Source organism: Aulonocara sp. 'chitande type north' Nkhata Bay, linkage group LG20 (assembly GCF_057382095.1).
Source record: "Aulonocara sp. 'chitande type north' Nkhata Bay isolate Kocher_YH1m ecotype deep benthic linkage group LG20, A_spYH_male_GT1.1, whole genome shotgun sequence".
NCBI lineage: Eukaryota > Metazoa > Chordata > Actinopteri > Cichliformes > Cichlidae > Aulonocara > Aulonocara sp. 'chitande type north' Nkhata Bay.
Window position 1 is genome coordinate 13,127,729 of NC_141363.1, and position 13,706 is coordinate 13,141,434.

Here is a 13,706-nt window from a genome sequence, read left to right on the forward strand (position 1 = left end):
TATTAGACAGCACTTTGGGAGCATGAGAGGTCATACCGTGTCTTATTATTTTATGGTAGGATTAACGTAGTTGCGTCTGTTCTAGTCTAAGTGCTCTTTGTTTAGATGAACTGCAGGACTTCCTCACCGTGTTATCTAGGATGAACCATCTAGGGTGAGGGGGAGGCTACCCTCTTCCTGACCAAGGATGTTTGACCCTTTGATCAGCAGTCCCCACACACACACACACACACACACACACACACACACACACACACACACACACACACACACACACACACACACACACACACAGGCAAGGTACTCTTTGTTTGTATGTAGACGTCGTATGTTAATGAACCTATGCATATTCATGTAACCTCAATAAAAGGACAGTGTATGGGAGAACGGACGAGAGCTACTGGGGTCAAGCGAAGGAACGGTGCCTGTCCGGTTCTCTCCCGTGCACGAGTACCATGAAGAAGTTTGCCTACTTGTGTCTTGCTTGCAGTGTAATTATATTGTCTTAACGTTCCAGCGAATAGGTTTATGCTACAAACCTATCAGCAGGGACATTAAAATTCTGTTGATGATGATAGGTGAGTGTGCAACCTGGCCTTGAGTGGCAGCTTTTAATGTGTAGCAATTTATTAGACATATTATTTTCTTTTAGAAAACAAATCTTTTTGTCAGTTTTACCCTGACATTCTCCCTCTCGCTAAGAGCACTTGTTCTGTGTAGGCACACAAATACACAGATTGTGAATGCCATCTCAATAAAATGACTCCTCTATTGAGAAAGGGCTGTCATTATAAGTGAAGCTGGATTATTGTGAACCTCTATGGTGGAGAGTGAAAAGACTCTGAAAGCAGTACAGCAGCACATAGAAAAGCCGTACAAAAACTTAAGGTCTTCGTTCTTTCTGTGGCAACCTTGGCCCTTTATATTCAGGGGAAAAAAAACTACACTCTGAGACCTCAGAGTGTGTTTATCATGTGAAAATGGTTTGAAAGAGACGTGAAAGAAAGTAATCTGGTGTAGTTCTGTGTGCACAGACAGGCACCAACACTTGACGGGTTTCTAAAGTTTGTTCTGGACTTTTACAACCTACAAATTCATTGACGTAACGCGGAAGATTTTTCATGAACAGGACACAAAAGAACAGAATATTACAAAGTAGTTTGCAATGGGAGCAGGATCGATAATTTGACAGCAATAATAGATGTGATTTCAGCCTTGGGCGTGTTTTGTTGTCTCGCAGAACATTTTTGATAGTCGTGCAGTTTGGAGTGTAAAACCTTGAGAAAAACGTGGAAGCACAAATACATCCCTTTGTTTTTGGGTTTCCGCAATCTTCATCTGTGCGTCTTATGAGTCGGCTGTGCTTTAAGCCACTGAAAAGCACAGATCACAGCTGAAGATCGCTTCCCTGACTCTCTCTTCCTCCTCTCAGCAAGCAGGAGTTTTGTTTGTTTTGCCTTCGATAAACTTTGTTACTTGCACACATTTGCGCTCACTCACATCCATTCCCCCATTACGCACACACTGCTGATACAACTGACAGCATATTTCAAAGTTGTTTATCCAGTTAAATAAATTTTGCTCATTTCGATTCACGATCCTCTGTCTGGTCTCCCTTATTTGTCTGGACTGTGAGCTGGTCCATGACACCGCTAATCTAGACTAATAGCCATAATTTCCCCATTTGATAACCTAACTGTTGAAGCATCCCTGTTGTCAACAAATGCAGGAAAAAAAGCACAGAGAGTACGCCTGATTGTAGACAATGTGTCAGTGAGAACAGCCTGTCTGTTTGCCAGCCTCTGCAGTGGAAGACTTGTTTTTAAGAATGCAGGGCGAGGTGCCTGTCTCGGATTAATCGCAGGGACTGACTGGAGGAAATCAATGAGCTAAATGCTGCCACTTTGGTCAGGAGACAGACAGACAAACTGGGCTGAAGACAAGTCAAGAGGTGACGCCTTCAGTGTACTGAAGGAGAAAGATCAGTGAGTGTGTTCCTTTTCCCATCATAGTTTTCCCATAGTTAACGGACAAAGGATAGGGCTGTTACACAATAACACATATTCACACACATTTTATTCATTTGAATAGTTTCTCTGGTGTGGCATGCACAAGAAAATGGTGTCGCTAACAGTTCGGTTGGTTGGCCGTTTTTTTCTTCACACCTTTGGTCATGCCACCCTCTGCCTCTCCAGATCTCTCATTTCAGTTAAATTCTCTTTCACTGGCATTAATTCAAAGCACTTCAATATTTTATTGTTATCTCTGTTACACATGCGAAAGATGTAGAGTTATTTGGTTGTGACTAGTAGAGCTGGAGTGAGTGATCGCAACTGTACACGAAACACTTTGCTCTGGTTTGAAACTTGTGTTTTTTTCCAAATGTTATGTAGCATTACCTAACTTATCAGGTCATGCTAATACGCTAATATGGGTGCATCAGAGACTTTTTATTGTCATTGTGCAGTTTCTTATACATGGTGTATGCGTAAGAAACATTGAAATAGAAACATTGTGGGGCTGTATACAAGGGCAGTTATATAATATAATAAATAAATAAATAAGGGTGGAGGGGCTATGGTCATGTAGGGTGGGGATGGTAATTCCACTGAGACCAAAATATTGCACAGATCACACATATCAGTGCTAGGTAACAGATAAAATACTAAGATTTCACAAACTCAAACTGTAGTGCAGGCTTTCTGGATGGGCCATTTGTAAAATTAACCCCATTGTTTGTCAGATACAGCAATAGGAGCCCAACGTTTTCACTCCCGAGGCGTAATATACTGACGATTTGTCAAGTCCCGAGGTGTTCCTGAGGAACGCAAAGGTGACCTTCTGCGTTCTAATGCTACACCCTGGGATGAAATCCAGTAGAATGACACTCCCGCTGTAATACACGTTCCATACATGTATTCCAGCCCTAACCCTAACCTTATTCCTAACCTTAACCGGCACTTTAATGATGTTAGATAGTGTTTTCCAAAGCAATTTAAGTAAAAAGGAACGTACATGTGTAGATTCATTCCAAACGGTTCTCATGTTTCCTAATTTCTCCGATCTCATAATATAGGGACGTGTTGGGTGCTCTACAAGGGCCTGATATCCACTTACGAGGACATTATACTGCTACTGTTCTATCAAAATTTTAAACGAATATCCTGATATGTGGCTCTTATTTTTCTTAAAACCAAAAATAAGGTAAAAAAAATAAATTGGTAATTCTTTGTTGTTACATTCATCGGGCCCCAATCAGCCCAAATATCAAAGAGAAATTAAAAATGCCGTGGAAGAGTTCGGGTCTTAGGAGGTTAATGGTTCTGGACTCTGGATTTTGAATCTTAAAGTTTTGACTGCTGTTTTCACCATATTTGAACAAGAGGGTTAGAACAAAAAAACACCAGGCGCTTCTACTTTCAGCTCATCTTTCATAATTTGCCAGTTGCTTATCTTTTTGCTGCTCATTGCTGGGCAGGTCGAGCATAGAAACAAAAACAATGAGCTAACAGACACCAAACTGCCTTTGACTGTGTTATCATCACTAAAAATAAACTCCTTAACATGCACAGTCATTTAATCTGTTGATGGGGTGATGAATATTGATTATGACAGCTTTAAATTTATAATACTGACTGCTGGCTGTAAGCTGGGAAGAAAAGAAGGATCTCTTCTATTCTACTGTCTCCGGGCTGTTGCAGCCCTATAACGACACCACTTTGCTTGTCAGAGTCAGCAGTAATTATTCATATCATCAAAAGAGGTCCTTGTAAGGTAGATGCAAATTGTTTTTGGCATTTGAACAAGCAGTGGGTTTTTTTGTTTTGTTTTTCTGCTGAGTAGAATCACTTTATTTTCTTCAGCAGCATCATTTTTCCTCATCTCCTTCCTCTTTGCACTTCATCCCTCTTTTCTATCTGTTTTCCATCATTTCCCCATCTCTTCTGTGTTCTCACACGTCTTTTCCCTCTTTTTACAAGCCTCCTCTTTGCCCCTCCCCCCACCCCCATTCATATTTTATTTTCATTCTCTTTGCTAGTTTTCCTCTCTTACTTGATTTCCTCTGCCTCTCTGAGAATCTGCTTTTCACACGACATCGGCATCTTCCTCTTTCTCGTGCTGATACCCCCTCTTTGCGCCCTCCCTTCCCTCCATCTCCGGGTCTCCCTGGTCGTTTATGCCTCCTCGGTGAGTGCTATTACAGCATCGCTTTGCATTTAGATAACCATCGCCTTGCCACCCCAAATTGGTCAGAATGGGGAAGGAAGAAGGAGGGGGCGGCAGAGGAACGTTAGGACAGGGGGGCGGAGGAGGTGATATTGAAGTTCAAGCCGAACCGTTCCAGTAGAAATAATTGCACATGTTGGAGCCCCTGCGGACCGCGGCACATGGGGAAATTTAAGGGGGAAATACAGACCAGCAATTTCACCACCAGCAATTATGATCAACAGCGTCCCCCCCGCTTCACACTTTCATGTGCCGCTTCCCTGCTGCATCTTTTACACACATTTATTTTGCTCCAGAATCCTTCCTATCCTTATCAGCACAGTTCTATTATAATATTTGTATCATGGCAACTGTTCCACTTTTAAAAGCCACAGAGCTGTAAAAAAAAAAAAAAGAAGCTCCCCAACATTCAAAGGTGTCTTTTTTTTTTTTACTGATGCACAGAAGAAAAACACAGCTCTATCTGTGTTTACTTACAAGACAACCCACATCTATCAGCACATGCAGCTACAGTAACTTTACTGAATCATTTTTCCAGTTGAACTTCCCAAATGAGCTGTTTATCCAAACACTAAATCAATCCATCTGATGAAGTTCGTGTTTACATGCACCACTGCATGCAATTATAAAAATTAGACAAAGGGGGGAAAAAGTCATAGATTATCTTGGATATTTTCTGGTGTTATTTGCCTCCAGTGAAGCAAAAAATAATAATATTTGTAATTTGAAAGCAATAAGTCAGCACTGAATTTTTTCCCCTCTCTTATTGAAAGCAAGAAAAAACAACAACCTGCCACATGTATTAGCGTGTTATAGCTTTAATGGATTTTTTCAGGTATGTGATGGACAGTATAAAAAATCCCAACAACTAGAATTCTCATCAATGTAAAATATATACCGCCCAGAGGAACAAGGGAGCTTAAGCAGAAGGAACACATTAGCGAGACAGTATGATTAGTCTGATAACGCACGCTAAAGCCTGCTTTGAAATGTGTCTAAAGGCAGCGATGACATAGTCACAAAGCGTCTGATAACTCAGCTCCGCATACAGTGGAACACAAGTTTTCTGCATGTGTGAGAGCGTGTGCGCGCTAGCTGTAAGCACCAGTGGCTGTGCGATGGTCCGTATCTGCTTCTGTTGTTGAATCCCAAATGAGGGACTGGAGTACAAACGCATACCATTTGCTTTAGCTGCAAGAATCAAGCCTGGCTAAGAGATGATACCGTCGCGTGCAGCAGCTGAAGGGCTCCACGTCGTCTCATCATGCGTGCACATTTCTCTGCGTGTAGATGTTACTAGTAAGCCAACATATATGCTGCAAAGAAAAAGAACAACTTTCAAAGCCAAAAATATCATATTCTGATAGCATAAGGTTAAGAGTACTGACAGCTCAAAGGTTTAATGTTGGATGCAGACATAGACTTTATATAAAAGATGGTCTTAGCTTCCAGGTGTGAAAAGTAAAGCCAGTGCAGAAATGTCTTTAACCTGTATTTTTCTTAGTGACTAGCAGGAAGCGACTCCTGTGGCTTCAAAAGCACACAAAGTAGTGTAGACATCTATGGGAAAATTGCTCTCAGCCTCCTTATTCTGACCTCAGTGACCACTGTCTTCAGAGTTTATGGAGTTTATAGTAGTTTCAAGTCTGAGTACAGCATGAAGTTAATTTTGTATGGTTTCAGCATTAGAGTCTGAAAGGAGGTTGTGTTCAATGGCTCATAACATATGCGACTGACAAGTTGCTTGCTAGTGAGTGTACGATATCCCTTTGTTTCAGTCAGATCTGCTCACACTCATGATGTCTGGTTACAAAATGCTAAAATGGTCAAAATGACAGCAACAGCAAATGAAACACCTTGTAGTTTCACAGTGGGACTTTGGAAACCAGTGGAGGACATCACAGTGACAATGCTCATAGTTTGGGCTGGATCGGGTGACCCAGAATCCTCCCTTAACTATGCTGCAATAGGTCTAGGCTTCTGGGGTCTTCACATGATGCACTGAATGTTTCTTGTTCACTCACCTTTTGTGCTTACACACCACTCTGAATTTAATCAATTCTTATTATTAATCTCTGGCTCTCTTCCTCACTGTTTTGTTTTTTCGCCTTGTTTTCCTTTTCATCACAGCAGAATACCGCCCTTCCAAGAGCCTGTTTCTTCCACAAGTTTCTTCCTGTTAAAACTGAGTTTTTCCTTTCCACTGTTGCCAAGTGCTTGCTCATAGCAGGTTGTTTGATTGCTAGGGTTTTCTCTGTATTACTGTAGTGTCTTTACCTTAGAATATAAAGCACCTTGAGGAGACTGTCTTTGTGATTTAGTGCTATATAAATAAAAATGAACTGAATCTTTTATATACACTCTCTTGATCCAATTTAGTCATGACAGTAGCTTTTCAAGTAATTTTGAGAAAAATTCAGAGCTGACCTCCATGATTAAAACAGCTTACAATAGATGAGTGTTTGGAAAAGGCCCGGGTTTTATACAGAGGGCTAAAAATATATATATTTTTAAGAAGGGCTAAAAAATCAGGGTTGTGCATTACCAGCAAAGTGTGGACAAGTTTGTAAACCTAAAGCAGATGATAATGTTACACGACACATCACAACTGCCAAAAAAGGCTACACAATCTGACAAGCCATATCCCAGTCTCTCCTTCACCACGGGGAGCAATTAAGAGACGGCACACAGTGTTGTGGGTTTCAAAATATTAGCTTCCAGAACAAGTTAGCATGACACTTGGAGACTTCACAAGATAGCTTATGATGTTACTTACTTGGAAAAATACTGAGAGCATGTTCTTCTGGTGTCCCTCAGAAAGTTTTTCGAGCCACATGCAACAGCAGAGCCCGTATATAAACATCTATTTTTATTCAAAGTTATGGTCTGAGGCAAATATCCCCTTTGGGGTTACATCAGGAAGGGCATCCGGTGTAAAACTCCAACTGCCAAATCAAACATGCGGAGCTACTCTCTGTGGTAAGGACAAGAGAGCAAATCTATTTCCAGTATTTTTACAGTATGTCGCTCATACTGAAAACTTTTTCGAATGAAGCTTGTGCTAATTATTGTGATTTTATGTATCTGAACAAGCAAAAACGTGACCCTAGGTGAAAATGGCTCTTAGTAAAGATAATGACACGTCATCTTCATTGTCATAATTTAAACAAAAACCAAAGTCACATTGAAAAAGTAAGTATTGCTCTACATTTATCACACCATCATACCCGTAAAATTTTAATTGAAGTGTGACAGTTAAAGGCTCATTCATAAATAATGACCAATTTCTTCAACAGAAAAGCTTGTATGGGACCGGAAGTGGACCTTTTTAATAGGATAATGGTCCTAAGCACAGCAAATCCACCGAGGAATGGCTCAAAAAGAAGAAATGGTTATGAAAGGGTCTAGTCAAAGCCCAGATTTGAATCCCATTTAGAGTCTCTGTTATACTGGATTTTACAGGGATTTGCAATATCCTGCTCATAAGTTACCACAGCATTATACACATTAGTACACACATGTGTCTGCAGTGAAGGTGCTGAGTCGCTCAGACTCAGGATAGCCTGGACAAGATTAGAAAGAAAAAATGACAGTGGCGGCATCAATCCAGCATTATGAAGACGTTAAAAAAGAAATCCACACATGATAATCCGGAACAAAGAAACAGGGGCGATTCTGAGTCTAGGATCAAACTTTTACCAGCCCCTTTTCACCACTGTAAACCTCAATTCAACTGCATACACGTCACAATGATGCTTTCAAGAACAACCATTGTAGGATAATTCAGAAGAATAACACAGATTTTAAAATAATACTGCAGTTTTACGGTGGATGCTTTCGGTATGAAACCTGAGGCAAAGGATCAATCGTGATGGTTGTTCAGAAGTAAGCTGAAGAACTATCTGTTGCAGATAAGAGGAGAAATATGCACAGGATTATTTTGGTCTCCTAACCTCATCCACCGAATCATCAACCAGTTAGAGTAGCATTATTCAGTACAGACATAACAATCACACTGCCACCTCATACACCTGGACTAGAAGAAACTGGTAAGAGAGCTGCTTTTACAAGGCTTTCAAATTCATGTATTATATCCATTACAGTGCAGCCTCAACACACGTCCTCGCGCACACCAGTCCGTGTAGTGCCAGCCATCATGTTCAAGCCATGTTCAATGAATCCTGTTAAATGCTAAAATTCTCACTAATGAGTGTCCACTGACATTTTTAAACGTGCTACATAAAACATGTAAGAAATGCATGTTAAAATTCTGTGTTCTGACATTCACACACAGACACATTGTATTCAAATAGCACAACAGTAATTTCAGTTATTATTACAACAGTAGGCTGTGGCCACACGTTTGATAACAGTATAACACACTGCCCAGTCATGTGAAATCATTATCGGTGAATGTGATCAAACAGAAGCTACCTTGGCTTTACACTGTGGTGCTTACATTGACCACATGTCCATCGCTGCCTGCTTCTTTTTGCTGTCCGTCCTCCTCTCCGAGTCTTTATACTGTCAAATGTAAAAGTAACAGTGGGACAGACTTTACAACCCAGTAAAGTTTCTAACAATATTGTAAATGAAGATATACTACAGGCTGTAGTTTACAGGTAAAGTCGATTTAGCTCACTCTTACCTGGATTGGGAGCTGTAAACGACCACTGAAGGACAATTAGACCACAACAGGAAAACTTTAACAAACTAAGACAGAGTACATCAGTCCTTGGCTATCAACTACTTATACATCAGCAGCCTAGAGGCTCAGAAGGTTAAAATTTGCTAAAAAATCTTAAGTTATCTCGCTCAGAGGTGTTCACAGAAGTATACAGAAGCTGTGTCCCAAAACCTAGGCCGCATCCTTCGGAGGACCCAGCCTTTGCGGTCTACGTGGGCTGGGTCCTTCGAAGACCGAGAAGGCCGGAAGTGCTGTTTGACGTTTATTCAGCTGTGTGAAAATCCTGGAGGAACCCACCCGGTGGATTAATAAAGTTTTATTTAATCTAATAACTTTGATCTCAGCCAAACCAATTTACTCTGGAACAAATAAAACACAGAAAAAAGCCAAACAATAACATTTTTAAGTTATCCAAGTGACTTATATATCATGTTTAACCTGAGTAGCGAAGACAGCGGGGATCTGAAAACGATGAAGCCGGGATTCTGCTGCTCTCGCCGGCTCGAGTGACCATTGAACCCCCCGGCTAGCTATCGAGCGGGTGGGTAACAGGCGTCTCCGAAAACGTCGGTGCACTTTTGCAAATATGCGATGTCTTGATAAACCAAGCACATATTTGAAGTTTACACAGCTACTTTCTCACCTGAAAATATGTTAAAAGTTTATTTTGTGACCCAGAAAGATTAATAAGAGTAATATTAAAACTTAGTAGCGGCCGCCATTGTTGGAAACTGGAATTGGCTGGGATATGGTGGGCCACGAGGACACACCCGACCCATCCTTCAAATTCGGGGAAATGAAGGACGCATTTGAAGGAGTCGAAAAATTGGGACAGCCTTCGTCGCCTGGCTGTGACTGCGGAGGATGCAGCCTACGTTTTGGGACACAGCTAGGTCGTATCCCAATTCAGGGTCTGCAGCCTTAAAGTACGCAGCCTCAACGATCCTCAAGGGCCGCGTACTCAAAGACCGCTAAGGCCGGAAGTGCGAGGCTTGTGAAATTGGACGGTCTAGCCTCCGTTGCTCTGCCCAGGTTGCCTAGCAACCATGATACTAACAGCTGGAAACGTTTCATACAGCTTTGTTTGACAGAAATGAAGGAGAAAATCTTTTGTTCATTTGTTTGTTTGTTTCTACATGAGCTTTGATCATTCTCTGTAAGATTAAGCTCAGCTATTGAACGGCGTATATTTTAAAGTAAAGGCTTTAAAACCAAGTTAGTACAAACGTCACTAATGTCACATAACTTTGCCGACATGTGGCCAACAGTAATGTTTTAATGTTCTTCGTTATTAAACATTTGCACATAAATAAGTGACATAATATTCAGTACTTAGGCGATCGTGGCTCAAGAGTTGGGAGTTCGCCTTGTAATCGGAAGGTTGCCGGTTCGAGCCCTAGCTTGGACAGTCTCGGTCGTTGTGTCCTTGGGCAAGACACTTCACCCTTTGCCTACTGATGGTGGTCAGAGGGCCTGGTGGCGCCAGTGTCCGGCAGCCTCGCCTCTGTCAGTGCGCCTCAGGGTGGCTGTGGCTACAATGTAGCTTACCATTACCAGTGTGTGAATGGGTGGATGACTGGATATGTAAAGCGCTTTGGGGTCCTTAGGGACTAGAAAGGCGCTATATAAATACAGGCCATTTACCATTTACTAAGTTACTCTTTGGGCGCCCCTCATCCGCAGTTTTTTTTCGGCAAAATTATCCACACCCACCGCCGCGCTATGCATTCTGGGATATGTTGGGCCACGAAGTCTACACCGCCACGTCCTTAAAATTCAGGGAAATGAAGGACGGATTTGAGGGCTGCATTTCGAGCAGCCTTTGAATTGGGACAGCCTTCGTCGCGTCGCTGTGACGTAATCGGCCTTAAAATGCGGCCTTTAAGGCTGCAGACCCTGAATTGGGATACAGCCCTAGAGAGATAATAAGGGGATGGGGAACAGGTGGGAACACACCTGGGACAAATAAGACCTAACGAGACAAGGGGAAGCAAAACTAGATACACTGCACACAGGACAGGGACTTTCACAATAAAACAGAAAACAGCATGGAACGCAGACATGACAACACGAACTTGACAACATGAACAAGAAGACAAAAACATGAGAGACTAACACAGAGGACCTAAGTAAAGCACAACTAGACTAAATTTAAGGCAACCAAATGATAATCCTTTTACTCAACATATTTAAACCCACTGCCATTCATGCTACACCAAAGTAGTCAAGTAATCAATAAACAATAACAGGTACTATTTATTACTATCAGGTTACAGTATTACAGTTCTATCTATTTATTTATAATGGACAGCTTTCTTTAATTTACTATAGCAGCATTTCTCTCATGTAAAAAAAACAGAGACAATACTGTTGAAACTGCACTTATTTTCATATTAAATGGGATTAAATGTGTAGCTAAACATTTTTATGCTAACAGAAAGGGGAGTGTCATTTGTTATGTGGCCCATGATGTAAACAAGCTGGACATCGCTGATCTAACTGATGTAGCTAATGTCTTTGACTCAGAGAGCAAATATACTCCAGTACATAAACAAACACTTTTTAAGTTCTGTAAATCTGTACTGAAACGACCTCTTCATCGTTTATGCAATGCAAGTTTTATTCATCGCTGCGGAAGCACACGATGCCTCTGTGTGAGTGCACTGCAACATCATGACATCAAGACATTAAAACCTGTTCTGTCTTCAGTGGAAAGGTTGGCAAAACATAGAATATTAGAAGACGATGTCAGAAAATAATATTAAAATGCATTACTCCTGCGACTGTTACGGTCATTTTTAGGGGTGCTATGTTGAAATTTATGGGAGCTCGAGCACCTCAAAAACGGGTCTAAACTTGGCAATGAGCGGAAATATTTAGAGAACGTCACGTTAAGTGAGACGGTTTGCAGAAGCAGACTGTAAAATTCATCAAAGCTTTACAGAAAATCAGTTCCACATTGTGTAGCCTTTATCGAGCAATGTAGTCTGAATAATTTAATCCTGTGTTATTCAGAAAATGTGACTTTGGCCTCTAATTCCTCTGCAATGAGTGATTATATTCCACCTAGGTGAATTCAACAAAACATCAGCAAATGAATGAATGTGAGGTAAAAGAGCCATAGAGGGGGTTGGGGTGGGGGGTAGTGTGGAGAATAACCAATGATGGGATGAAAGAGAAGCTGAAACGCTGCAGATGAGCAGGAGCAACAGTCCCATCTCTGTTTCTCTGCAATTATTTGAAACAACGAGAAGAAAACACTTTCACCTTGCTCGTTCTCTGGCTTCCATTTACTGGCTTGTGCACACACACACACACACACACACACACACACACACACACACACACACACACACACACACACGCACGCATGCTGAAACTTTCAAAGGTCTAAAGTTCCTAGTTAGCCGTAGCATTAGCTGGCTCCCCTGGCTGTAATTACAGATGCTTCCAGAAACAGACAAAAAAAGGAGGAAGCTCGAAAGAAGCGCGGCCTTTTAGCCCAGTGTGCTGTTACACCTGTGTTGTGAGTGTGGGTGTGCGTGGCGTGTGAGTGATATAGATCAAGCGAGGATTAAACGGAGAGCAAAGAAGCCCGGTCATGCTTTGAGCGGCTGCTGCGTTTAAAAGTCACCCGCCACCCACTCTCTCTCTCTCATTTTCTCTTTTCCTCTCTCTCTCTCTGATTGCCATCATCCTTTTTTTTCCTTACTTACTCCCCATCTCTCTCCCTTCATCCCCGCCCCCCCGTCCTCGTCTCTTTTTTCCGCTCCTCTTTCTCTGCGTAATTGCTGCTGCATTTTGCTTCGCAGTCGTGTCTAACATCGCAGGAATCTGATTTTGTCACAGATCAAAAGCAAAAAAAAAAGAAATGAAAAAAAAAACATAGGAAGAACTTGGTAAGTGAAACAAAACAAACTGACAAAAAAATGAAAGGAGAAAAAAAAGGATAATTTGCCTCATTTCAAATGTGCAGCGACCTTGACTTAAGCACAAAAGTTAAGATAGCTGATTTGATTTGTGTCTGAAAGCAAGAAAAAAATAATAAATGGAGAAAAGTTTTTATTTTAACGCCTAATTAGCTTCTTCTTCTCTTTTTTTTTCAGGCAGCTCTCAGAGGAGATTTTAATTATGATTTGGCATCAGTCTGCGTTTATGGGATAAAATGGACGTTGTTGATCAAGGCTCTGTTGGAAGGAGGTAGAGATGGAGGGAGATTCGAGCAAACGAGGGAAGGAGAGAGATTCCGGAGCTGGTCAAAAACACGCCATCCTCAGCTACTTGCTGACAAGCCACGCGAGCCGGGACCCCACGCTGAAAGCGGGGCCGCCTTGCTTCCCGCAGAATTTTCCCTAAAAAAATAAAAAATTTAAAAACCAAAACATCTTTACAGAAATGTCAGTTTTGCTTATTTTTCTATTGTCAGTTGATGCAATGATTCAACTGCTGGCAGCAGATGAAAGGCCTTTCATTTGCTGTGTGAAGCACTGCACGTCTGATCTCTGGGCTTTCTGTTTCTAGTCTGTTGGAAATAAATTAGAGATAAACAAATAGTGAGCTACTATGTAGTCAGCAGCATTAAGCTGGAATCAAAGTTATGCTGAAATATCTGGCAAAATCCCCACATCTTAACCAGAGGAAGGAATTTATGGTAGCAAACAAATGATAAGGACGTCTGCAAAATGTGAGGAATAAATAAATCCCCCCAAAACAACAACAACTATATTTTAGTCAACATTTTAACTTGAGCAGTGGGACATTAAAGGTGGCTTCCTGGCAGGGCTCATTCCTT

The 13,706-nt window shown here is 41.4% G+C and overlaps 1 long non-coding RNA gene across 1 annotated transcript in view; it reads left to right on the plus strand.

Annotated features, from left to right (window-relative positions):
- LOC147305287 (uncharacterized) overlaps positions 1–13,261 on the plus strand; it is a 35,125-nt gene extending 21,864 nt beyond the window's left edge. The window contains exon 3 of the long non-coding RNA XR_015126538.1: positions 13,021–13,261. This is a non-coding gene — a long non-coding RNA (uncharacterized LOC147305287). The remainder of the gene's footprint in view (positions 1–13,020) is intronic.
- Positions 13,262–13,706: the final 445 nt, after the last annotated feature.